Raw genomic sequence first — 27,083 nt, 5'->3', positions numbered from 1 at the left:
CTCACCTCTGTGTATATACTGAGGAGAATCTACCTGCCCTCTATGTATATATACTGAGGAGAATCTACCTCACCTCTATGTGTATATACTGAGGAGAATCTACCTCACCTCTGTGTGTATATACTGTGGAGAATCTACCTCACCTCTCTGTGTATATACTGAGGAGAATCTACCTCACCTCTCTGTGTATATACTGAGGAGAATCTACCTCCCCTCTATGTGTATATACTGAGGAGAATCTACCTCACCTCTATGTGTATATACTGAGAAGAATCTACCTCTCCTCTATGTGTATATACTGAGGAGAATCTACCTCACCTCTCTGTGTATATACTGAGGAGAATCTACCTCACCTCTGTGTATATACTGAGGAGAATCTACCTCACCTCTGTGTATATACTGAGGAGAATCTACCTCACCTCTGTGTATATACTGAGGAGAATCTACCTCACCTCTGTGTATATACTGAGGAGAATCTACCTCACCTCTATGTGTATATACTGAGGAGAATCTACCTCACCTCTGTGTGTATATACTGAGGAGAATCTGCCTCACCTCTATGTGTATATACTGAGGAGAATCTACCCCACCTCTATGTGTATATACTGAGGAGAATCTACCTCACCTCTATGTGTATATACTGAGGAGAATCTACCTCCCCTCTATGTGTATATGCTGAGGAGAATCTACCTCCCCTCTGCGTGTATGTACTGAGGAGAATCTACCTCACCTCTATGTGTGTATATACTGAGGAGAATCTACCTCCCCTCTATGTGTATATACAGAGGAGAATCTACCTCACCTCTATGTGTATATACTGAGAAGAATCTACCTCCCCTCTATGTGTATATACTGAGGAGAATCTACCTCCCCTCTGTGTGTATGTACTGAGGAGAATCTACCTCACCTCTATGTGTATATACTGAGGAGAATCTACCTCACCTCTATGTGTATATACTGAGGAGAATCTACCTCACCTCTGTGTGTTTATACTGAGGAGAATCTACCTCACCACTATGTGTATATACTGAGGAGAATCTACCTCACCTCTATGTGTATATACTGAGGAGAATCTACCTCACCTCTATGTGCATATACTGAGGAGAATCTACCTCACCTCTGTGTGTATATACTGAGGAGAATCCACCTCACCTCTATGTGTATATACAGAGGAGAATCTACCTCACCTCTATGTGTATATACTGAGGAAAATCTACCTCACCTCTATGTATATACTGAGGAGAATCTACCTCACCTCTATGTGTATATATACTGAGGAGAATCTACCTCACCTCTATGTGTATATACTGAGGAGAATCTACCTCCCCTCTATGTGTATATACTGAGCAGAATCTATCTGCCCTCTATGTGTGTATATACTGAGGAGAATCTACCTCACCACTATGTGTATATACTGAGGAGAATCTACCTCCCCTCTATGTGTATATACTGAGGAGAATCTACCTCACCTCTATGTGTATATACTGAGGAGAATCTACCTCACCTCTGTGTGTATATACTGAGGAGAATCTACCTCCCCACTATGTATATATACTGAGGAGAATCTACCTCACCTCTATGTGTATATACTGAGGAGAATCTACCTCACCTCTATGTGTATATACTGAGGAGAATCTACCTCCCTCTATGTGTATATACTGAGGAGAATCTACCTCCCCTCTGTGTGTATATACTGAGGAGAATCTACCTCACCTCTGTGTGTATATACTGAGGAGAATCTACCTCCCCTCTATGTGTATATACTGAGGAGAATCTACCTCCCCCTATGTGTATATACTGAGGAGAATCTACCTCACCACTATGTGTATATACTGAGGAGAATCTACCTCACCTCTATTTGTATATACTGAGGAGAATCTACCTCACCTCTATGTGTATATACTGAGGAGAATCTACCTCCCTCTATGTGTATATACAGAGGAGAATCTACCTCACCTCTGTGTGTATATACTGAGGAGAATCTAGCTCCCCTCTATGTGTATATACTGAGGAGAATCTGCCTCACCTCTATGTGTATATACTGAGGAGAATCTACCTCCCTCTATGTGTATATACTGAGGAGAATCTACCTCACCTCTGTGTGTATATACTGAGGAGAATCTAGCTCCCCTCTATGTGTATATACCGAGGAGAATCTACCTCCCCTCTATGTGTATATACTGAGGAGAATCTACCTCCCCTCTATGTGTATATACTGAGCAGAATCTACCTCACCACTATGTGTATATACTGAGGAGAATCTACCTCACCACTATGTGTATATACTGAGGGGAATCTACCTCACCTCTGTGTGTATATACTGAGGAGAATCTACCTCACCTCTATGTGTATATACTGAGGAGAATCTACCTCCCCTCTATGTGTATATACTGAGGAGAATCTACCTCACCTCTATGTGTATATACTGAGGAGAATCTACCTCACCTCTGTGTGTATATACCGAGGAGAATCTACCTCACCTCTGTGTGTATATACTGAGGAGAATCTACCTCCCCTCTATGTGTATATACTGAGGAGAATCTACCTCACCACTATGTGTATATACTGAGGAGAATCTACCTCACCACTATGTGTATATACTGAGGGGAATCTACCTCACCTCTGTGTGTATATACTGAGGAGAATCTACCTCACCTCTATGTGTATATACTGAGGAGAATCTACCTCCCCTCTATGTGTATATACTGAGGAGAATCTACCTCCCCTCTATGTGTCTATACTGAGGAGAATCTACCTCACCTCTATGTGTATATACTGAGGAGAATCTACCTCACCTCTATGTGTGTATATACTGAGGAGAATCTACCTCCCCTCTGTGTATATACTGAGGAGAATCTACCTCACCTCTACGTGTATATGCTGAGGAGAATCTACCTCACCTCTATGTGTATATACTGAGGAGAATCTACCTCACCTCTGTGTGTATATACTGAGGAGAATGTACCTCACCTCTGTGTGTATATACTGAGGAGAATGTACCTCACCTCTATGTGTATATACTGAGGAGAATCTACCTCACCTCTACGTGTATATACTGAGGAGAATCTACCTCACCTCTACGTGTATATACTGAGGAGAATCTACCTCACCTCTATGTGTATATACTGAGGAGAATCTACCTCCCCTCTACGTGTATATACTGAGGAGAATCTACCTCACCTCTATGTGTATATACTGAGGAGAATCTACCTCACCTCTGTGTGTATATACTGAGGAGAATGCACCTCACCTCTGTGTGTATATACTGAGGAGAATCTACCTCCCCTCTATGTGTATATACTGAGGAGAATCTACCTCACCTCTATATGTATATACTGAGGAGAATCTACCTCACCTCTGTGTGTATATACTGAGGAGAATCTACCTCACCTCTATGTGTATATACTGAGGAGAATCTACCTCGCCTCTGTGTGTATATACTGAGGAGCATCTACCTCCCCTCTATGTGTATATACTGAGGAGAATCTACCTCACCTCTATGGGTATATGCTGAGGAGAATCTACCTCCCCTCTGTGTGTATATACTGAGGAGAATCTACCTCCCCTCTATATGTATATACTGAGGAGAATCTACCTCACCTCTATGTATATATACTGAGGAGAATCTACCTCACCTCTATGTATATATACTGAGGAGAATCTACCTCCCCTCCATGGGTATATACTGAGGAGAATCTAACTCACCATTATGTGTATATACTGAGGAGAATCTACCTCACCTCTATGTATATATACTGAGGAGAATCTACCTCCCCTCTATGTGTATATACTGAGGAGAATCTACCTCCCCTCCATGGGTATATACTGAGGAGAATCTACCTCACCACTATGTGTATATACTGAGGAGAATCTACCTCATGTCTATGTGTATATACCGAGGAGAATCTACCTCACCTCTATGTGTATATACTGAGGAGAATATACCTCACCTTTATGTGTATATACTGAGGAGAATATACCTCACCTTTATGTGTATATACTGAGGAGAATATACCTCACCTCTATGTGTATATACTGAGGAGAATCTACCTCACCTCTATGTGTATATACTGAGGAGAATCTACCTCACCTCTATGTGTATATACTGAGGAGAATCTACCTCACCTCTATATGTATATACTGAAGAGAATCTACCTCACCTCTATGTGTATATACTGAGGAGAATCTACCTCACCTCTATGTGTATATACTGAGGAGAATCTACCTCACCTCTATGTATATATACTGAGGAGAATCTACCTCCCCTCTATGTGTATATACTGAGGAGAATCTACCTCCCCTCCATGGGTATATACTGAGGAGAATCTACCTCACCACTATGTGTATATACTGAGGAGAATCTACCTCATGTCTATGTGTATATACTGAGGAGAATCTACCTCACCTCTATGTGTATATACTGAGGAGAATCTACCTCACCACTATGTGTATATACTGAGGAGAATCTACCTCACCTCTGTGTATATACCGAGGAGAATCTACCTCACCTCTGTGTGTATATACTGAGGAGAATCTACCTCACTTCTATGTGTATATACTGAGGAGAATCTACCTCACCACTATGTGTATATACTGAGGAGAATCTACCTCACCTCTCTGTGTATATACTGAGGAGAATCTACCTCCCCTCCATGGGTATATACTGAGGAGAATCTACCTCACCACTATGTGTATATACCGAGGAGAATCTACCTCACCTCTGTGTGTATATACTGAGGAGAATCTACCTCACCACTATGTGTATATACTGAGGAGAATCTACCTCACCTCTATGTGTATATACTGAGGAGAATCTACCTCACCTCTATGTGTATATACTGAGGAGAATCTACCTCACTTCTATGTGTATATACTGAGGAGAATCTACCTCACCTCTGTGTGTTTATACTGAGGAGAATCTACCTCACCACTATGTGTATATACTGAGGAGAATCTACCTCACCTCTATGTGTATATACTGAGGAGAATCTACCTCACCTCTTTGTGTATATACTGAGGAGAATCTACCTCACCTCTTTGTGTATATACTGAGGAGAATCTACCTCCCCTCTATGTGTATATACTGAGGAGAATCTACCTCACCTCTATGTGTATATACTGAGGAGAATCTACCTCACCTCTCTGTGTATATACTGAGGAGAATCTACCTCACCTCTATGTGTATATACTGATAAGAATCTACCTCACCTCTATGTGTATATACTGAGGAGAATCTACCTCCCCTCTGTGTGTATATACTGAGGAGAATCTACCTCACCTCTATGTGTATATACTGAGGAGAATCTACCTCACCTCTATGTGTATATACTGAGGAGAATCTACCTCACCTCTCTGTGTATATACTGAGGAGAATCCACCTCACCTCTATGTGTATATACTGATGAGAATCTACCTCACCTCTATGTGTATATACTGAGGAGAATCTACCTCCCCTCTGTGTATATACTGAGGAGAATCTACCTCACCTCTACGTGTATATGCTGAGGAGAATCTACCTCACCTCTATGTGTATATACTGAGGAGAATCTACCTCACCTCTGTGTGTATATACTGAGGAGAATGTACCTCACCTCTGTGTGTATATACTGAGGAGAATGTACCTCACCTCTATGTGTATATACTGAGGAGAATCTACCTCACCTCTACATGTATATACTGAGGAGAATCTACCTCACCTCTACGTGTATATACTGAGGAGAATCTACCTCACCTCTATGTGTATATACTGAGGAGAATCTACCTCCCCTCTACGTGTATATACTGAGGAGAATCTACCTCACCTCTATGTGTATATACTGAGGAGAATCTACCTCACCTCTGTGTGTATATACTGAGGAGAATGCACCTCACCTCTGTGTGTATATACTGAGGAGAATCTACCTCCCCTCTATGTGTATATACTGAGGAGAATCTACCTCACCTCTATATGTATATACTGAGGAGAATCTACCTCACCTCTGTGTGTATATACTGAGGAGAATCTACCTCACCTCTATGTGTATATACTGAGGAGAATCTACCTCGCCTCTGTGTGTATATACTGAGGAGCATCTACCTCCCCTCTATGTGTATATACTGAGGAGAATCTACCTCACCTCTATGTGTATATGCTGAGGAGAATCTACCTCCCCTCTGTGTGTATATACTGAGGAGAATCTACCTCCCCTCTATATGTATATACTGAGGAGAATCTACCTCACCTCTATGTATATATACTGAGGAGAATCTACCTCACCTCTATGTATATATACTGAGGAGAATCTACCTCCCCTCCATGGGTATATACTGAGGAGAATCTAACTCACCATTATGTGTATATACTGAGGAGAATCTACCTCACCTCTATGTATATATACTGAGGAGAATCTACCTCCCCTCTATGTGTATATACTGAGGAGAATCTACCTCCCCTCCATGGGTATATACTGAGGAGAATCTACCTCACCACTATGTGTATATACTGAGGAGAATCTACCTCATGTCTATGTGTATATACCGAGGAGAATCTACCTCACCTCTGTGTGTATATACTGAGGAGAATCTAGCTCCCCTCTATGTGTATATACTGAGGAGAATCTGCCTCACCTCTATGTGTATATACTGAGGAGAATCTACCTCCCTCTATGTGTATATACTGAGGAGAATCTACCTCACCTCTGTGTGTATATACTGAGGAGAATCTAGCTCCCCTCTATGTGTATATACCGAGGAGAATCTACCTCCCCTCTATGTGTATATACTGAGGAGAATCTACCTCCCCTCTATGTGTATATACTGAGCAGAATCTACCTCACCACTATGTGTATATACTGAGGAGAATCTACCTCACCACTATGTGTATATACTGAGGGGAATCTACCTCACCTCTGTGTGTATATACTGAGGAGAATCTACCTCACCTCTATGTGTATATACTGAGGAGAATCTACCTCCCCTCTATGTGTATATACTGAGGAGAATCTACCTCACCTCTATGTGTATATACTGAGGAGAATCTACCTCACCTCTGTGTGTATATACCGAGGAGAATCTACCTCACCTCTGTGTGTATATACTGAGGAGAATCTACCTCCCCTCTATGTGTATATACTGAGGAGAATCTACCTCACCACTATGTGTATATACTGAGGAGAATCTACCTCACCACTATGTGTATATACTGAGGGGAATCTACCTCACCTCTGTGTGTATATACTGAGGAGAATCTACCTCACCTCTATGTGTATATACTGAGGAGAATCTACCTCCCCTCTATGTGTATATACTGAGGAGAATCTACCTCCCCTCTATGTGTCTATACTGAGGAGAATCTACCTCACCTCTATGTGTATATACTGAGGAGAATCTACCTCACCTCTATGTGTGTATATACTGAGGAGAATCTACCTCCCCTCTGTGTATATACTGAGGAGAATCTACCTCACCTCTACGTGTATATGCTGAGGAGAATCTACCTCACCTCTATGTGTATATACTGAGGAGAATCTACCTCACCTCTGTGTGTATATACTGAGGAGAATGTACCTCACCTCTGTGTGTATATACTGAGGAGAATGTACCTCACCTCTATGTGTATATACTGAGGAGAATCTACCTCACCTCTACGTGTATATACTGAGGAGAATCTACCTCACCTCTACGTGTATATACTGAGGAGAATCTACCTCACCTCTATGTGTATATACTGAGGAGAATCTACCTCCCCTCTACGTGTATATACTGAGGAGAATCTACCTCACCTCTATGTGTATATACTGAGGAGAATCTACCTCACCTCTGTGTGTATATACTGAGGAGAATGCACCTCACCTCTGTGTGTATATACTGAGGAGAATCTACCTCCCCTCTATGTGTATATACTGAGGAGAATCTACCTCACCTCTATATGTATATACTGAGGAGAATCTACCTCACCTCTGTGTGTATATACTGAGGAGAATCTACCTCACCTCTATGTGTATATACTGAGGAGAATCTACCTCGCCTCTGTGTGTATATACTGAGGAGCATCTACCTCCCCTCTATGTGTATATACTGAGGAGAATCTACCTCACCTCTATGGGTATATGCTGAGGAGAATCTACCTCCCCTCTGTGTGTATATACTGAGGAGAATCTACCTCCCCTCTATATGTATATACTGAGGAGAATCTACCTCACCTCTATGTATATATACTGAGGAGAATCTACCTCACCTCTATGTATATATACTGAGGAGAATCTACCTCCCCTCCATGGGTATATACTGAGGAGAATCTAACTCACCATTATGTGTATATACTGAGGAGAATCTACCTCACCTCTATGTATATATACTGAGGAGAATCTACCTCCCCTCTATGTGTATATACTGAGGAGAATCTACCTCCCCTCCATGGGTATATACTGAGGAGAATCTACCTCACCACTATGTGTATATACTGAGGAGAATCTACCTCATGTCTATGTGTATATACCGAGGAGAATCTACCTCACCTCTATGTGTATATACTGAGGAGAATATACCTCACCTTTATGTGTATATACTGAGGAGAATATACCTCACCTTTATGTGTATATACTGAGGAGAATATACCTCACCTCTATGTGTATATACTGAGGAGAATCTACCTCACCTCTATGTGTATATACTGAGGAGAATCTACCTCACCTCTATGTGTATATACTGAGGAGAATCTACCTCACCTCTATATGTATATACTGAAGAGAATCTACCTCACCTCTATGTGTATATACTGAGGAGAATCTACCTCACCTCTATGTGTATATACTGAGGAGAATCTACCTCACCTCTATGTATATATACTGAGGAGAATCTACCTCCCCTCTATGTGTATATACTGAGGAGAATCTACCTCCCCTCCATGGGTATATACTGAGGAGAATCTACCTCACCACTATGTGTATATACTGAGGAGAATCTACCTCATGTCTATGTGTATATACTGAGGAGAATCTACCTCACCTCTATGTGTATATACTGAGGAGAATCTACCTCACCACTATGTGTATATACTGAGGAGAATCTACCTCACCTCTGTGTATATACCGAGGAGAATCTACCTCACCTCTGTGTGTATATACTGAGGAGAATCTACCTCACTTCTATGTGTATATACTGAGGAGAATCTACCTCACCACTATGTGTATATACTGAGGAGAATCTACCTCACCTCTCTGTGTATATACTGAGGAGAATCTACCTCCCCTCCATGGGTATATACTGAGGAGAATCTACCTCACCACTATGTGTATATACCGAGGAGAATCTACCTCACCTCTGTGTGTATATACTGAGGAGAATCTACCTCACCACTATGTGTATATACTGAGGAGAATCTACCTCACCTCTATGTGTATATACTGAGGAGAATCTACCTCACCTCTATGTGTATATACTGAGGAGAATCTACCTCACTTCTATGTGTATATACTGAGGAGAATCTACCTCACCTCTGTGTGTTTATACTGAGGAGAATCTACCTCACCACTATGTGTATATACTGAGGAGAATCTACCTCACCTCTATGTGTATATACTGAGGAGAATCTACCTCACCTCTTTGTGTATATACTGAGGAGAATCTACCTCACCTCTTTGTGTATATACTGAGGAGAATCTACCTCCCCTCTATGTGTATATACTGAGGAGAATCTACCTCACCTCTATGTGTATATACTGAGGAGAATCTACCTCACCTCTCTGTGTATATACTGAGGAGAATCTACCTCACCTCTATGTGTATATACTGATAAGAATCTACCTCACCTCTATGTGTATATACTGAGGAGAATCTACCTCCCCTCTGTGTGTATATACTGAGGAGAATCTACCTCACCTCTATGTGTATATACTGAGGAGAATCTACCTCACCTCTATGTGTATATACTGAGGAGAATCTACCTCACCTCTCTGTGTATATACTGAGGAGAATCCACCTCACCTCTATGTGTATATACTGATGAGAATCTACCTCACCTCTATGTGTATATACTGAGGAGAATCTACCTCCCCTCTGTGTATATACTGAGGAGAATCTACCTCACCTCTACGTGTATATGCTGAGGAGAATCTACCTCACCTCTATGTGTATATACTGAGGAGAATCTACCTCACCTCTGTGTGTATATACTGAGGAGAATGTACCTCACCTCTGTGTGTATATACTGAGGAGAATGTACCTCACCTCTATGTGTATATACTGAGGAGAATCTACCTCACCTCTACATGTATATACTGAGGAGAATCTACCTCACCTCTACGTGTATATACTGAGGAGAATCTACCTCACCTCTATGTGTATATACTGAGGAGAATCTACCTCCCCTCTACGTGTATATACTGAGGAGAATCTACCTCACCTCTATGTGTATATACTGAGGAGAATCTACCTCACCTCTGTGTGTATATACTGAGGAGAATGCACCTCACCTCTGTGTGTATATACTGAGGAGAATCTACCTCCCCTCTATGTGTATATACTGAGGAGAATCTACCTCACCTCTATATGTATATACTGAGGAGAATCTACCTCACCTCTGTGTGTATATACTGAGGAGAATCTACCTCACCTCTATGTGTATATACTGAGGAGAATCTACCTCGCCTCTGTGTGTATATACTGAGGAGCATCTACCTCCCCTCTATGTGTATATACTGAGGAGAATCTACCTCACCTCTATGTGTATATGCTGAGGAGAATCTACCTCCCCTCTGTGTGTATATACTGAGGAGAATCTACCTCCCCTCTATATGTATATACTGAGGAGAATCTACCTCACCTCTATGTATATATACTGAGGAGAATCTACCTCACCTCTATGTATATATACTGAGGAGAATCTACCTCCCCTCCATGGGTATATACTGAGGAGAATCTAACTCACCATTATGTGTATATACTGAGGAGAATCTACCTCACCTCTATGTATATATACTGAGGAGAATCTACCTCCCCTCTATGTGTATATACTGAGGAGAATCTACCTCCCCTCCATGGGTATATACTGAGGAGAATCTACCTCACCACTATGTGTATATACTGAGGAGAATCTACCTCATGTCTATGTGTATATACCGAGGAGAATCTACCTCACCTCTATGTGTATATACTGAGGAGAATATACCTCACCTTTATGTGTATATACTGAGGAGAATATACCTCACCTTTATGTGTATATACTGAGGAGAATATACCTCACCTCTATGTGTATATACTGAGGAGAATCTACCTCACCTCTATGTGTATATACTGAGGAGAATCTACCTCACCTCTATGTGTATATACTGAGGAGAATCTACCTCACCTCTATATGTATATACTGAGGAGAATCTACCTCACCTCTATATGTATATACTGAAGAGAATCTACCTCACCTCTATGTGTATATACTGAGGAGAATCTACCTCACCTCTATGTGTATATACTGAGGAGAATCTACCTCACCTCTATGTATATATACTGAGGAGAATCTACCTCCCCTCTATGTGTATATACTGAGGAGAATCTACCTCCCCTCCATGGGTATATACTGAGGAGAATCTACCTCACCACTATGTGTATATACTGAGGAGAATCTACCTCATGTCTATGTGTATATACTGAGGAGAATCTACCTCACCTCTATGTGTATATACTGAGGAGAATCTACCTCACCACTATGTGTATATACTGAGGAGAATCTACCTCACCTCTGTGTATATACCGAGGAGAATCTACCTCACCTCTGTGTGTATATACTGAGGAGAATCTACCTCACTTCTATGTGTATATACTGAGGAGAATCTACCTCACCTCTATGAGTATATACTGAGGAGAATCTACCTCCCCTCTATGTGTATATACTGAGGAGAATCTACCTCCCCTCTGTGTATATACTGAGGAGAATCTACCTCACCTCTATGTGTATATACTGAGGAGAATCTACCTCACCTCTATGAGTATATACTGAGGAGAATCTACCTCACCTCTATGTGTATATACTGAGGAGAATCTACCTCACCTCTATGTGTATATACTGAGGAGAATCTACCTCACCTCTGTGTGTATATACTGAGGAGAATCTACCTCACCTCTATGTGTATATACTGAGGAGAATCTACCTCACCTCTATGTGTATATACTGAGGAGAATCTACCTCACCTCTATGTGTATATACTGAGGAGAATCTACCTCACCTCTATGTGTATATACTGAGGAGAATCTACCTCACCTCTATGTGTATATACTGAGGAGAATCTACCTCACCTCTGTGTGTATATACTGAGGAGAATCTACCTCCCCTCTATGTGTATATACTGAGGAGAATCTACCTCATCTCTGTGTGTATATACTGAGGAGAATCCTCCTCACCTCTCTGTGTATATACTGAGGAGAATCTACCTCACCTCTGTGTATATACTGAGGAGAATCTACCTCACCTCTGTGTATATACTGAGGAGAATCTACCTCACCTCTGTGTATATACTGAGGAGAATCTACCTCACCTCTGTGTATATACTGAGGAGAATCTACCTCACCTCTATGTGTATATACTGAGGAGAATCTACCTCACCTCTGTGTGTATATACTGAGGAGAATCTGCCTCACCTCTATGTGTATATACTGAGGAGAATCTACCCCACCTCTATGTGTATATACTGAGGAGAATCTACCTCACCTCTATGTGTATATACTGAGGAGAATCTACCTCCCCTCTATGTGTATATGCTGAGGAGAATCTACCTCCCCTCTGCGTGTATGTACTGAGGAGAATCTACCTCACCTCTATGTGTGTATATACTGAGGAGAATCTACCTCCCCTCTATGTGTATATACAGAGGAGAATCTACCTCACCTCTATGTGTATATACTGAGAAGAATCTACCTCCCCTCTATGTGTATATACTGAGGAGAATCTACCTCCCCTCTGTGTGTATGTACTGAGGAGAATCTACCTCACCTCTATGTGTATATACTGAGGAGAATCTACCTCACCTCTATGTGTATATACTGAGGAGAATCTACCTCACCTCTGTGTGTTTATACTGAGGAGAATCTACCTCACCACTATGTGTATATACTGAGGAGAATCTACCTCACCTCTATGTGTATATACTGAGGAGAATCTACCTCACCTCTATGTGCATATACTGAGGAGAATCTACCTCACCTCTGTGTGTATATACTGAGGAGAATCCACCTCACCTCTATGTGTATATACAGAGGAGAATCTACCTCACCTCTATGTGTATATACTGAGGAAAATCTACCTCACCTCTATGTATATACTGAGGAGAATCTACCTCACCTCTATGTGTATATATACTGAGGAGAATCTACCTCACCTCTATGTGTATATACTGAGGAGAATCTACCTCCCCTCTATGTGTATATACTGAGCAGAATCTATCTGCCCTCTATGTGTGTATATACTGAGGAGAATCTACCTCACCACTATGTGTATATACTGAGGAGAATCTACCTCCCCTCTATGTGTATATACTGAGGAGAATCTACCTCACCTCTATGTGTATATACTGAGGAGAATCTACCTCACCTCTGTGTGTATATACTGAGGAGAATCTACCTCCCCACTATGTATATATACTGAGGAGAATCTACCTCACCTCTATGTGTATATACTGAGGAGAATCTACCTCACCTCTATGTGTATATACTGAGGAGAATCTACCTCCCTCTATGTGTATATACTGAGGAGAATCTACCTCCCCTCTGTGTGTATATACTGAGGAGAATCTACCTCACCTCTGTGTGTATATACTGAGGAGAATCTACCTCCCCTCTATGTGTATATACTGAGGAGAATCTACCTCCCCCTATGTGTATATACTGAGGAGAATCTACCTCACCACTATGTGTATATACTGAGGAGAATCTACCTCACCTCTATTTGTATATACTGAGGAGAATCTACCTCACCTCTATGTGTATATACTGAGGAGAATCTACCTCCCTCTATGTGTATATACAGAGGAGAATCTACCTCACCTCTGTGTGTATATACTGAGGAGAATCTAGCTCCCCTCTATGTGTATATACTGAGGAGAATCTGCCTCACCTCTATGTGTATATACTGAGGAGAATCTACCTCCCTCTATGTGTATATACTGAGGAGAATCTACCTCACCTCTGTGTGTATATACTGAGGAGAATCTAGCTCCCCTCTATGTGTATATACCGAGGAGAATCTACCTCCCCTCTATGTGTATATACTGAGGAGAATCTACCTCCCCTCTATGTGTATATACTGAGCAGAATCTACCTCACCACTATGTGTATATACTGAGGAGAATCTACCTCACCACTATGTGTATATACTGAGGGGAATCTACCTCACCTCTGTGTGTATATACTGAGGAGAATCTACCTCACCTCTATGTGTATATACTGAGGAGAATCTACCTCCCCTCTATGTGTATATACTGAGGAGAATCTACCTCACCTCTATGTGTATATACTGAGGAGAATCTACCTCACCTCTGTGTGTATATACCGAGGAGAATCTACCTCACCTCTGTGTGTATATACTGAGGAGAATCTACCTCCCCTCTATGTGTATATACTGAGGAGAATCTACCTCACCACTATGTGTATATACTGAGGAGAATCTACCTCACCACTATGTGTATATACTGAGGGGAATCTACCTCACCTCTGTGTGTATATACTGAGGAGAATCTACCTCACCTCTATGTGTATATACTGAGGAGAATCTACCTCCCCTCTATGTGTATATACTGAGGAGAATCTACCTCCCCTCTATGTGTCTATACTGAGGAGAATCTACCTCACCTCTATGTGTATATACTGAGGAGAATCTACCTCACCTCTATGTGTGTATATACTGAGGAGAATCTACCTCCCCTCTGTGTATATACTGAGGAGAATCTACCTCACCTCTACGTGTATATGCTGAGGAGAATCTACCTCACCTCTATGTGTATATACTGAGGAGAATCTACCTCACCTCTGTGTGTATATACTGAGGAGAATGTACCTCACCTCTGTGTGTATATACTGAGGAGAATGTACCTCACCTCTATGTGTATATACTGAGGAGAATCTACCTCACCTCTACGTGTATATACTGAGGAGAATCTACCTCACCTCTACGTGTATATACTGAGGAGAATCTACCTCACCTCTATGTGTATATACTGAGGAGAATCTACCTCCCCTCTACGTGTATATACTGAGGAGAATCTACCTCACCTCTATGTGTATATACTGAGGAGAATCTACCTCACCTCTGTGTGTATATACTGAGGAGAATGCACCTCACCTCTGTGTGTATATACTGAGGAGAATCTACCTCCCCTCTATGTGTATATACTGAGGAGAATCTACCTCACCTCTATATGTATATACTGAGGAGAATCTACCTCACCTCTGTGTGTATATACTGAGGAGAATCTACCTCACCTCTATGTGTATATACTGAGGAGAATCTACCTCGCCTCTGTGTGTATATACTGAGGAGCATCTACCTCCCCTCTATGTGTATATACTGAGGAGAATCTACCTCACCTCTATGGGTATATGCTGAGGAGAATCTACCTCCCCTCTGTGTGTATATACTGAGGAGAATCTACCTCCCCTCTATATGTATATACTGAGGAGAATCTACCTCACCTCTATGTATATATACTGAGGAGAATCTACCTCACCTCTATGTATATATACTGAGGAGAATCTACCTCCCCTCCATGGGTATATACTGAGGAGAATCTAACTCACCATTATGTGTATATACTGAGGAGAATCTACCTCACCTCTATGTATATATACTGAGGAGAATCTACCTCCCCTCTATGTGTATATACTGAGGAGAATCTACCTCCCCTCCATGGGTATATACTGAGGAGAATCTACCTCACCACTATGTGTATATACTGAGGAGAATCTACCTCATGTCTATGTGTATATACCGAGGAGAATCTACCTCACCTCTATGTGTATATACTGAGGAGAATATACCTCACCTTTATGTGTATATACTGAGGAGAATATACCTCACCTTTATGTGTATATACTGAGGAGAATATACCTCACCTCTATGTGTATATACTGAGGAGAATCTACCTCACCTCTATGTGTATATACTGAGGAGAATCTACCTCACCTCTATGTGTATATACTGAGGAGAATCTACCTCACCTCTATATGTATATACTGAAGAGAATCTACCTCACCTCTATGTGTATATACTGAGGAGAATCTACCTCACCTCTATGTGTATATACTGAGGAGAATCTACCTCACCTCTATGTATATATACTGAGGAGAATCTACCTCCCCTCTATGTGTATATACTGAGGAGAATCTACCTCCCCTCCATGGGTATATACTGAGGAGAATCTACCTCACCACTATGTGTATATACTGAGGAGAATCTACCTCATGTCTATGTGTATATACTGAGGAGAATCTACCTCACCTCTATGTGTATATACTGAGGAGAATCTACCTCACCACTATGTGTATATACTGAGGAGAATCTACCTCACCTCTGTGTATATACCGAGGAGAATCTACCTCACCTCTGTGTGTATATACTGAGGAGAATCTACCTCACTTCTATGTGTATATACTGAGGAGAATCTACCTCACCACTATGTGTATATACTGAGGAGAATCTACCTCACCTCTCTGTGTATATACTGAGGAGAATCTACCTCCCCTCCATGGGTATATACTGAGGAGAATCTACCTCACCACTATGTGTATATACCGAGGAGAATCTACCTCACCTCTGTGTGTATATACTGAGGAGAATCTACCTCACCACTATGTGTATATACTGAGGAGAATCTACCTCACCTCTATGTGTATATACTGAGGAGAATCTACCTCACCTCTATGTGTATATACTGAGGAGAATCTACCTCACTTCTATGTGTATATACTGAGGAGAATCTACCTCACCTCTGTGTGTTTATACTGAGGAGAATCTACCTCACCACTATGTGTATATACTGAGGAGAATCTACCTCACCTCTATGTGTATATACTGAGGAGAATCTACCTCACCTCTTTGTGTATATACTGAGGAGAATCTACCTCACCTCTTTGTGTATATACTGAGGAGAATCTACCTCCCCTCTATGTGTATATACTGAGGAGAATCTACCTCACCTCTATGTGTATATACTGAGGAGAATCTACCTCACCTCTCTGTGTATATACTGAGGAGAATCTACCTCACCTCTATGTGTATATACTGATAAGAATCTACCTCACCTCTATGTGTATATACTGAGGAGAATCTACCTCCCCTCTGTGTGTATATACTGAGGAGAATCTACCTCACCTCTATGTGTATATACTGAGGAGAATCTACCTCACCTCTATGTGTATATACTGAGGAGAATCTACCTCACCTCTCTGTGTATATACTGAGGAGAATCCACCTCACCTCTATGTGTATATACTGATGAGAATCTACCTCACCTCTATGTGTATATACTGAGGAGAATCTACCTCCCCTCTGTGTATATACTGAGGAGAATCTACCTCACCTCTACGTGTATATGCTGAGGAGAATCTACCTCACCTCTATGTGTATATACTGAGGAGAATCTACCTCACCTCTGTGTGTATATACTGAGGAGAATGTACCTCACCTCTGTGTGTATATACTGAGGAGAATGTACCTCACCTCTATGTGTATATACTGAGGAGAATCTACCTCACCTCTACGTGTATATACTGAGGAGAATCTACCTCACCTCTACGTGTATATACTGAGGAGAATCTACCTCACCTCTATGTGTATATACTGAGGAGAATCTACCTCCCCTCTACGTGTATATACTGAGGAGAATCTACCTCACCTCTATGTGTATATACTGAGGAGAATCTACCTCACCTCTGTGTGTATATACTGAGGAGAATGCACCTCACCTCTGTGTGTATATACTGAGGAGAATCTACCTCCCCTCTATGTGTATATACTGAGGAGAATCTACCTCACCTCTATATGTATATACTGAGGAGAATCTACCTCACCTCTGTGTGTATATACTGAGGAGAATCTACCTCACCTCTATGTGTATATACTGAGGAGAATCTACCTCGCCTCTGTGTGTATATACTGAGGAGCATCTACCTCCCCTCTATGTGTATATACTGAGGAGAATCTACCTCACCTCTATGTGTATATGCTGAGGAGAATCTACCTCCCCTCTGTGTGTATATACTGAGGAGAATCTACCTCCCCTCTATATGTATATACTGAGGAGAATCTACCTCACCTCTATGTATATATACTGAGGAGAATCTACCTCACCTCTATGTATATATACTGAGGAGAATCTACCTCCCCTCCATGGGTATATACTGAGGAGAATCTAACTCACCATTATGTGTATATACTGAGGAGAATCTACCTCACCTCTATGTATATATACTGAGGAGAATCTACCTCCCCTCTATGTGTATATACTGAGGAGAATCTACCTCCCCTCCATGGGTATATACTGAGGAGAATCTACCTCACCACTATGTGTATATACTGAGGAGAATCTACCTCATGTCTATGTGTATATACCGAGGAGAATCTACCTCACCTCTATGTGTATATACTGAGGAGAATATACCTCACCTTTATGTGTATATACTGAGGAGAATATACCTCACCTTTATGTGTATATACTGAGGAGAATATACCTCACCTCTATGTGTATATACTGAGGAGAATCTACCTCACCTCTATGTGTATATACTGAGGAGAATCTACCTCACCTCTATGTGTATATACTGAGGAGAATCTACCTCACCTCTATATGTATATACTGAGGAGAATCTACCTCACCTCTATATGTATATACTGAAGAGAATCTACCTCACCTCTATGTGTATATACTGAGGAGAATCTACCTCACCTCTATGTGTATATACTGAGGAGAATCTACCTCACCTCTATGTATATATACTGAGGAGAATCTACCTCCCCTCTATGTGTATATACTGAGGAGAATCTACCTCCCCTCCATGGGTATATACTGAGGAGAATCTACCTCACCACTATGTGTATATACTGAGGAGAATCTACCTCATGTCTATGTGTATATACTGAGGAGAATCTACCTCACCTCTATGTGTATATACTGAGGAGAATCTACCTCACCACTATGTGTATATACTGAGGAGAATCTACCTCACCTCTGTGTATATACCGAGGAGAATCTACCTCACCTCTGTGTGTATATACTGAGGAGAATCTACCTCACTTCTATGTGTATATACTGAGGAGAATCTACCTCACCACTATGTGTATATACTGAGGAGAATCTACCTCACCTCTCTGTGTATATACTGAGGAGAATCTACCTCCCCTCCATGGGTATATACTGAGGAGAATCTACCTCACCACTATGTGTATATACCGAGGAGAATCTACCTCACCTCTGTGTGTATATACTGAGGAGAATCTACCTCACCACTATGTGTATATACTGAGGAGAATCTACCTCACCTCTATGTGTATATACTGAGGAGAATCTACCTCACCTCTATGTGTATATACTGAGGAGAATCTACCTCACCTCTATGTGTATATACTGAGGAGAATCGACCTCACCTCTATGTGTATATACTGAGGAGAATCTACCTCACCTCTGTGTGTTTATACTGAGGAGAATCTACCTCACCACTATGTGTATATACTGAGGAGAATCTACCTCACCTCTATGTGTATATACTGAGGAGAATCTACCTCACCTCTTTGTGTATATACTGAGGAGAATCTACCTCCCCTCTATGTGTATATACCGAGGAGAATCTACCTCACCTCTGTGTGTATATACTGAGGAGAATCGACCTCACCTCTGTGTGTATATATTGAGGAGAATCTACCTCCCCTCTATGTGTATATACTGAGAAGTATATACCTCACCTCTATGTTTATATATACTGAGGAGAATCTACCTCGCATCTATGTGTATATACTGAGGAGAATCTAACTCACCTCTATGTGTATATAGTGAGGAGAATCTACCTCACCTCTGTGTGTATATACTGAGGAGACTCTACCTCACCTCTATGTGTATATACTGAGGAGAATCTACCTCACCTCTATGTGTATATACTGAGGAGAATCTACCTCACCTCTTTGTGTATATACCGAGGAGAATCTACCTCACCTCTGTGTGTATATACTGAGGAGAATCGACCTCACCTCTGTGTATATATACTGAGGAGAATCTACCTCACCTCTATGTGTATATAATGAGGAGAATCTACCTCACCTCTTTGTGTATATACTGAGGAGAATCTACCTCACCTCTATGTGTATATACTGAGGAGAATCTACCTCACCTCTGTGTGTATATACTGAGGAGAATCTACCTCACCTCTATGTGTATATACTGAGGAGAATCTACCTCACCTCTTTGTGTATATACTGAGGAGAATCTACCTCCCCTCTATGTGTATATACTGAGGAGAATCTACCTCACCTCTATGTGTATATACTGAGGAGAATCTACCTCACCTCTCTGTGTATATACTGAGGAGAATCTACCTCACCTCTATGTGTATATACTGATAAGAATCTACCTCACCTCTATGTGTATATATTGAGGAGAATCTACCTCCCCTCTATGTGTATATACTGAGAAGTATATACCTCACCTCTATGTTTATATATACTGAGGAGAATCTACCTCGCATCTATGTGTATATACTGAGGAGAATCTAACTCACCTCTATGTGTATATAGTGAGGAGAATCTACCTCACCTCTGTGTGTATATACTGAGGAGACTCTACCTCACCTCTATGTGTATATACTGAGGAGAATCTACCTCACCTCTATGTGTATATACTGAGGAGAATCTACCTCACCTCTTTGTGTATATACCGAGGAGAATCTACCTCACCTCTGTGTGTATATACTGAGGAGAATCGACCTCACCTCTGTGTATATATACTGAGGAGAATCTACCTCACCTCTATGTGTATATAATGAGGAGAATCTACCTCACCTCTTTGTGTATATACTGAGGAGAATCTACCTCACCTCTATGTGTATATACTGAGGAGAATCTACCTCACCTCTGTGTGTATATACTGAGGAGAATCTACCTCACCTCTATGTGTATATACTGAGGAGAATCTACCTCACCTCTTTGTGTATATACTGAGGAGAATCTACCTCCCCTCTATGTGTATATACTGAGGAGAATCTACCTCACCTCTATGTGTATATACTGAGGAGAATCTACCTCACCTCTCTGTGTATATACTGAGGAGAATCTACCTCACCTCTATGTGTATATACTGATAAGAATCTACCTCACCTCTATGTGTATATACTGAGGAGAATCTACCTCCCCTCTGTGTGTATATGCTGAGGAGAATCTACCTCACCTCTATGTGTATATACTGAGGAGAATCTACCTCACCTCTATGTGTATATACTGAGGAGAATCTACCTCACCTCTCTGTGTATATACTGAGGAGAATCCACCTCACCTCTATGTGTATATACTGATGAGAATCTACCTCACCTCTATGTGTATATACTGAGGAGAATCTACCTCACCTCTAAGTGTATAGACTGATGAGAATCTACCTCACCTCTATGTGTATATACAGAGGAGAATCTACCTCCCCTCTGTGTGTATATACTGAGGAGAATCTACCTCACCTCTATGTGTATATACTGAGGAGAATCTACCTCACCTCTATGTGTATATACTGAGGAGAATCTACCTCCCCTCTATGTGTATATACTGAGAGAACCTACCTCACCTCTATGTGTATATACTGAGGAGAATCTACCTCACCTCTATGTGTATATACTGAGGAGAATCTACCTCACCTCTATGTGTATATACTGAGGAGAATCTACCTCACCTCTATGTGTATATACTGAGGAGAATCTACCCCCCCCCCTATATGTGTATATACTGAGGAGAATCTACCTACCCTCTATGTTTATATACTGAGGAGAATCTACCTCACCTCTATGTGTATATACTGAGGAGAATCTACCTCACCTCTGTGTGTATATACTGAGGAGAATGTACCTCACCTCTATGTGTATATACCGAGGAGAATCTACCTCACCTCTGTGTGTATATACTGAGGAGCATCTACCTCCCCTCTATGTGTATATACTGAGGAGAATCTACCTCACCTCTATGTGTATATACTGAGGGGAATCTACCTCACCTCTATGTGTAAATACTGAGGAGAATCTACCCCACCTCTATGTGTATATACTGAGGAGAATCTACCTCACCTCTATGTGTATATACGGAGGAGAATCTACCTCACCTCTATGTGTATATACTGAGGAGAATCTACCTCCCTCTATGTGTATATACTGAGGAGAATCTACCTCACCTCTGTGTGTATATACTGAGGAGCATCTACCTCCCCTCTATGTGTATATACTGAGGAGAATCTACCTCACCTTTATGTGTATATACTGAGGAGAATCTACCTCACCTCTATGTGTATATACTGAGGAGAATCTACCTCACCTCTTTGTGTATATACCGAGGAGAATCTACCTCACCTCTGTGTGTATATACTGAGGAGAATCGACCTCACCTCTGTGTATATATACTGAGGAGAATCTACCTCACCTCTATGTGTATATAATGAGGAGAATCTACCTCACCTCTTTGTGTATATACTGAGGAGAATCTACCTCACCTCTATGTGTATATACTGAGGAGAATCTACCTCACCTCTGTGTGTATATACTGAGGAGAATCTACCTCACCTCTATGTGTATATACTGAGGAGAATCTACCTCACCTCTTTGTGTATATACTGAGGAGAATCTACCTCCCCTCTATGTGTATATACTGAGGAGAATCTACCTCACCTCTATGTGTATATACTGAGGAGAATCTACCTCACCTCTCTGTGTATATACTGAGGAGAATCTACCTCACCTCTATGTGTATATACTGATAAGAATCTACCTCACCTCTATGTGTATATACTGAGGAGAATCTACCTCCCCTCTGTGTGTATATACTGAGGAGAATCTACCTCACCTCTATGTGTATATACTGAGGAGAATCTACCTCACCTCTATGTGTATATACTGAGGAGAATCTACCTCACCTCTCTGTGTATATACTGAGGAGAATCCACCTCACCTCTATGTGTATATACTGATGAGAATCTACCTCACCTCTATGTGTATATACTGAGGAGAATCTACCTCACCTCTAAGTGTATAGACTGATGAGAATCTACCTCACCTCTATGTGTATATACAGAGGAGAATCTACCTCCCCTCTGTGTGTATATACTGAGGAGAATCTACCTCACCTCTATGTGTATATACTGAGGAGAATCTACCTCACCTCTATGTGTATATACTGAGGAGAATCTACCTCCCCTCTATGTGTATATACTGAGAGAACCTACCTCACCTCTATGTGTATATACTGAGGAGAATCTACCTCACCTCTATGTGTATATACTGAGGAGAATCTACCTCACCTCTATGTGTATATACTGAGGAGAATCTACCTCACCTCTATGTGTATATACTGAGGAGAATCTACCCCCCCCCTATATGTGTATATACTGAGGAGAATCTACCTACCCTCTATGTTTATATACTGAGGAGAATCTACCTCACCTCTATGTGTATATACTGAGGAGAATCTACCTCACCTCTGTGTGTATATACTGAGGAGAATGTACCTCACCTCTATGTGTATATACCGAGGAGAATCTACCTCACCTCTGTGTGTATATACTGAGGAGCATCTACCTCCCCTCTATGTGTATATACTGAGGAGAATCTACCTCACCTCTATGTGTATATACTGAGGGGAATCTACCTCACCTCTATGTGTAAATACTGAGGAGAATCTACCCCACCTCTATGTGTATATACTGAGGAGAATCTACCTCACCTCTATGTGTATATACGGAGGAGAATCTACCTCACCTCTATGTGTATATACTGAGGAGAATCTACCTCCCTCTATGTGTATATACTGAGGAGAATCTACCTCACCTCTGTGTGTATATACTGAGGAGCATCTACCTCCCCTCTATGTGTATATACTGAGGAGAATCTACCTCACCTCTATGTGTATATACTGAGGAGAATCTACCTCATCTCTATATGTGCATATACTGAGGAGAATCTACCTCACCTCTATGTGTATATACTGAGGAGAATCTACCTCACCTCTATGTGTATATACTGAGGAGAATCTACCTCACCTCTATGTGTATATACTGAGGAGAATCTACCTCCCTCTATGTGTATATACTGAGGAGAATCTACCTCCCCTCTGTGTGTATATACTGAGGAGAATCTACCTCACCTCTATGTGTATATACTGAGGAGAATCTACCTCACCTCTATGTGTATATACTGAGGAGAATCTACCTCCCCTCTGTGTGTATATACTGAGGAGAATCTACCTCACCTCTATGTGTATATACTGAGGAGAATCTACCTCCCCTCTGTGTGTATATAGTGAGGAGAATCTACCTCACCACTATGTGTATATACTGAGGGGAATCTACCTCACCTCTGTGTGTATATACTGAGGAGAATCTACCTCACCTCTATGTGTATATACTGAGGAGAATCTACCTCCCCTCTATGTGTATATACTGAGGAGAATCTACCTCACCTCTATGTGTATATACTGAGGAGAATCTACCTCACCTCTGTGTGTATATACCGAGGAGAATCTACCTCACCTCTGTGTGTATATACTGAGGAGAATCTACCTCCCCTCTATGTGTATATACTGAGGAGAATCTACCTCACCACTATGTGTATATACTGAGGAGAATCTACCTCACCACTATGTGTATATACTGAGGGGAATCTACCTCACCTCTGTGTGTATATACTGAGGAGAATCTACCTCACCTCTATGTGTATATACTGAGGAGAATCTACCTCCCCTCTATGTGTATATACTGAGGAGAATCTACCTCCCCTCTATGTGTCTATACTGAGGAGAAGCTACCTCACCTCTATGTGTATATACTGAGGAGAATCTACCTCACCTCTATGTGTGTATATACTGAGGAGAATCTACCTCCCCTCTGTGTATATACTGAGGAGAATCTACCTCACCTCTACGTGTATATGCTGAGGAGAATCTACCTCACCTCTATGTGTATATACTGAGGAGAATCTACCTCACCTCTGTGTGTATATACTGAGGAGAATGTACCTCACCTCTGTGTGTATATACTGAGGAGAATGTACCTCACCTCTATGTGTATATACTGAGGAGAATCTACCTCACCTCTACGTGTATATACTGAGGAGAATCTACCTCACCTCTACGTGTATATACTGAGGAGAATCTACCTCACCTCTATGTGTATATACTGAGGAGAATCTACCTCCCCTCTACGTGTATATACTGAGGAGAATCTACCTCACCTATATGTGTATATACTGAGGAGAATCTACCTCACCTCTGTGTGTATATACTGAGGAGAATGCACCTCACCTCTGTGTGTATATACTGAGGAGAATCTACCTCACCTCTATGTGTATATACTGAGGAGAATCTACCTCACCTCTATGTGTATATACTGAGGAGAATCTACCTCACCTCTATGTGTATATACTGAGGGGAATCTACCTCACCTCTATGTGTAAATACTGAGGAGAATCTACCCCACCTCTATGTGTATATACTGAGGAGAATCTACCTCACCTCTATGTGTATATACGGAGGAGAATCTACCTCACCTCTATGTGTATATACTGAGGAGAATCTACCTCCCTCTATGTGTATATACTGAGGAGAATCTACCTCACCTCTGTGTGTATATACTGAGGAGCATCTACCTCCCCTCTATGTGTATATACTGAGGAGAATCTACCTCACCTCTATGTGTATATACTGAGGAGAATCTACCTCATCTCTATATGTGCATATACTGAGGAGAATCTACCTCACCTCTATGTGTATATACTGAGGAGATTCTACCTCACCTCTATGTGTATATACTGAGGAGAATCTACCTCACCTCTATGTGTATATACTGAGGAGAATCTACCTCCCTCTATGTGTATATACTGAGGAGAATCTACCTCCCCTCTGTGTGTATATACTGAGGAGAATCTACCTCACCTCTATGTGTATATACTGAGGAGAATCTACCTCACCTCTATGTGTATATACTGAGGAGAATCTACCTCCCCTCTGTGTGTATATACTGAGGAGAATCTACCTCACCTCTATGTGTATATACTGAGGAGAATCTACCTCCCCTCTGTGTGTATATACTGAGGAGAATCTACCTCACCACTATGTGTATATACTGAGGGGAATCTACCTCACCTCTGTGTGTATATACTGAGGAGAATCTACCTCACCTCTATGTGTATATACTGAGGAGAATCTACCTCCCCTCTATGTGTATATACTGAGGAGAATCTACCTCACCTCTATGTGTATATACTGAGGAGAATCTACCTCACCTCTGTGTGTATATACCGAGGAGAATCTACCTCACCTCTGTGTGTATATACTGAGGAGAATCTACCTCCCCTCTATGTGTATATACTGAGGAGAATCTACCTCACCACTATGTGTATATACTGAGGAGAATCTACCTCACCACTATGTGTATATACTGAGGGGAATCTACCTCACCTCTGTGTGTATATACTGAGGAGAATCTACCTCACCTCTATGTGTATATACTGAGGAGAATCTACCTCCCCTCTATGTGTATATACTGAGGAGAATCTACCTCCCCTCTATGTGTCTATACTGAGGAGAAGCTACCTCACCTCTATGTGTATATACTGAGGAGAATCTACCTCACCTCTATGTGTGTATATACTGAGGAGAATCTACCTCCCCTCTGTGTATATACTGAGGAGAATCTACCTCACCTCTACGTGTATATGCTGAGGAGAATCTACCTCACCTCTATGTGTATATACTGAGGAGAATCTACCTCACCTCTGTGTGTATATACTGAGGAGAATGTACCTCACCTCTGTATGTATATACTGAGGAGAATGTACCTCACCTCTATGTGTATATACTGAGGAGAATCTACCTCACCTCTACGTGTATATACTGA

The 27,083-nt window shown here is 41.4% G+C and overlaps 1 protein-coding gene across 1 annotated transcript in view; it reads right to left on the bottom strand.

The window, feature by feature from the left end:
• Window positions 1-27,083, bottom strand: part of LOC136627260 (zinc finger protein 84-like) — a 159,748-nt gene that overhangs the window by 40,795 nt on the left and 91,870 nt on the right. The window lies entirely within an intron of this gene.

This window comes from Eleutherodactylus coqui, chromosome 5 (assembly GCF_035609145.1).
Source record: "Eleutherodactylus coqui strain aEleCoq1 chromosome 5, aEleCoq1.hap1, whole genome shotgun sequence".
In the NCBI taxonomy this organism is placed as follows: domain Eukaryota; kingdom Metazoa; phylum Chordata; class Amphibia; order Anura; family Eleutherodactylidae; genus Eleutherodactylus; species Eleutherodactylus coqui.
Note: the sequence above shows the minus strand (reverse complement) of the source record. Positions and strands in the feature narration are given on the sequence as shown.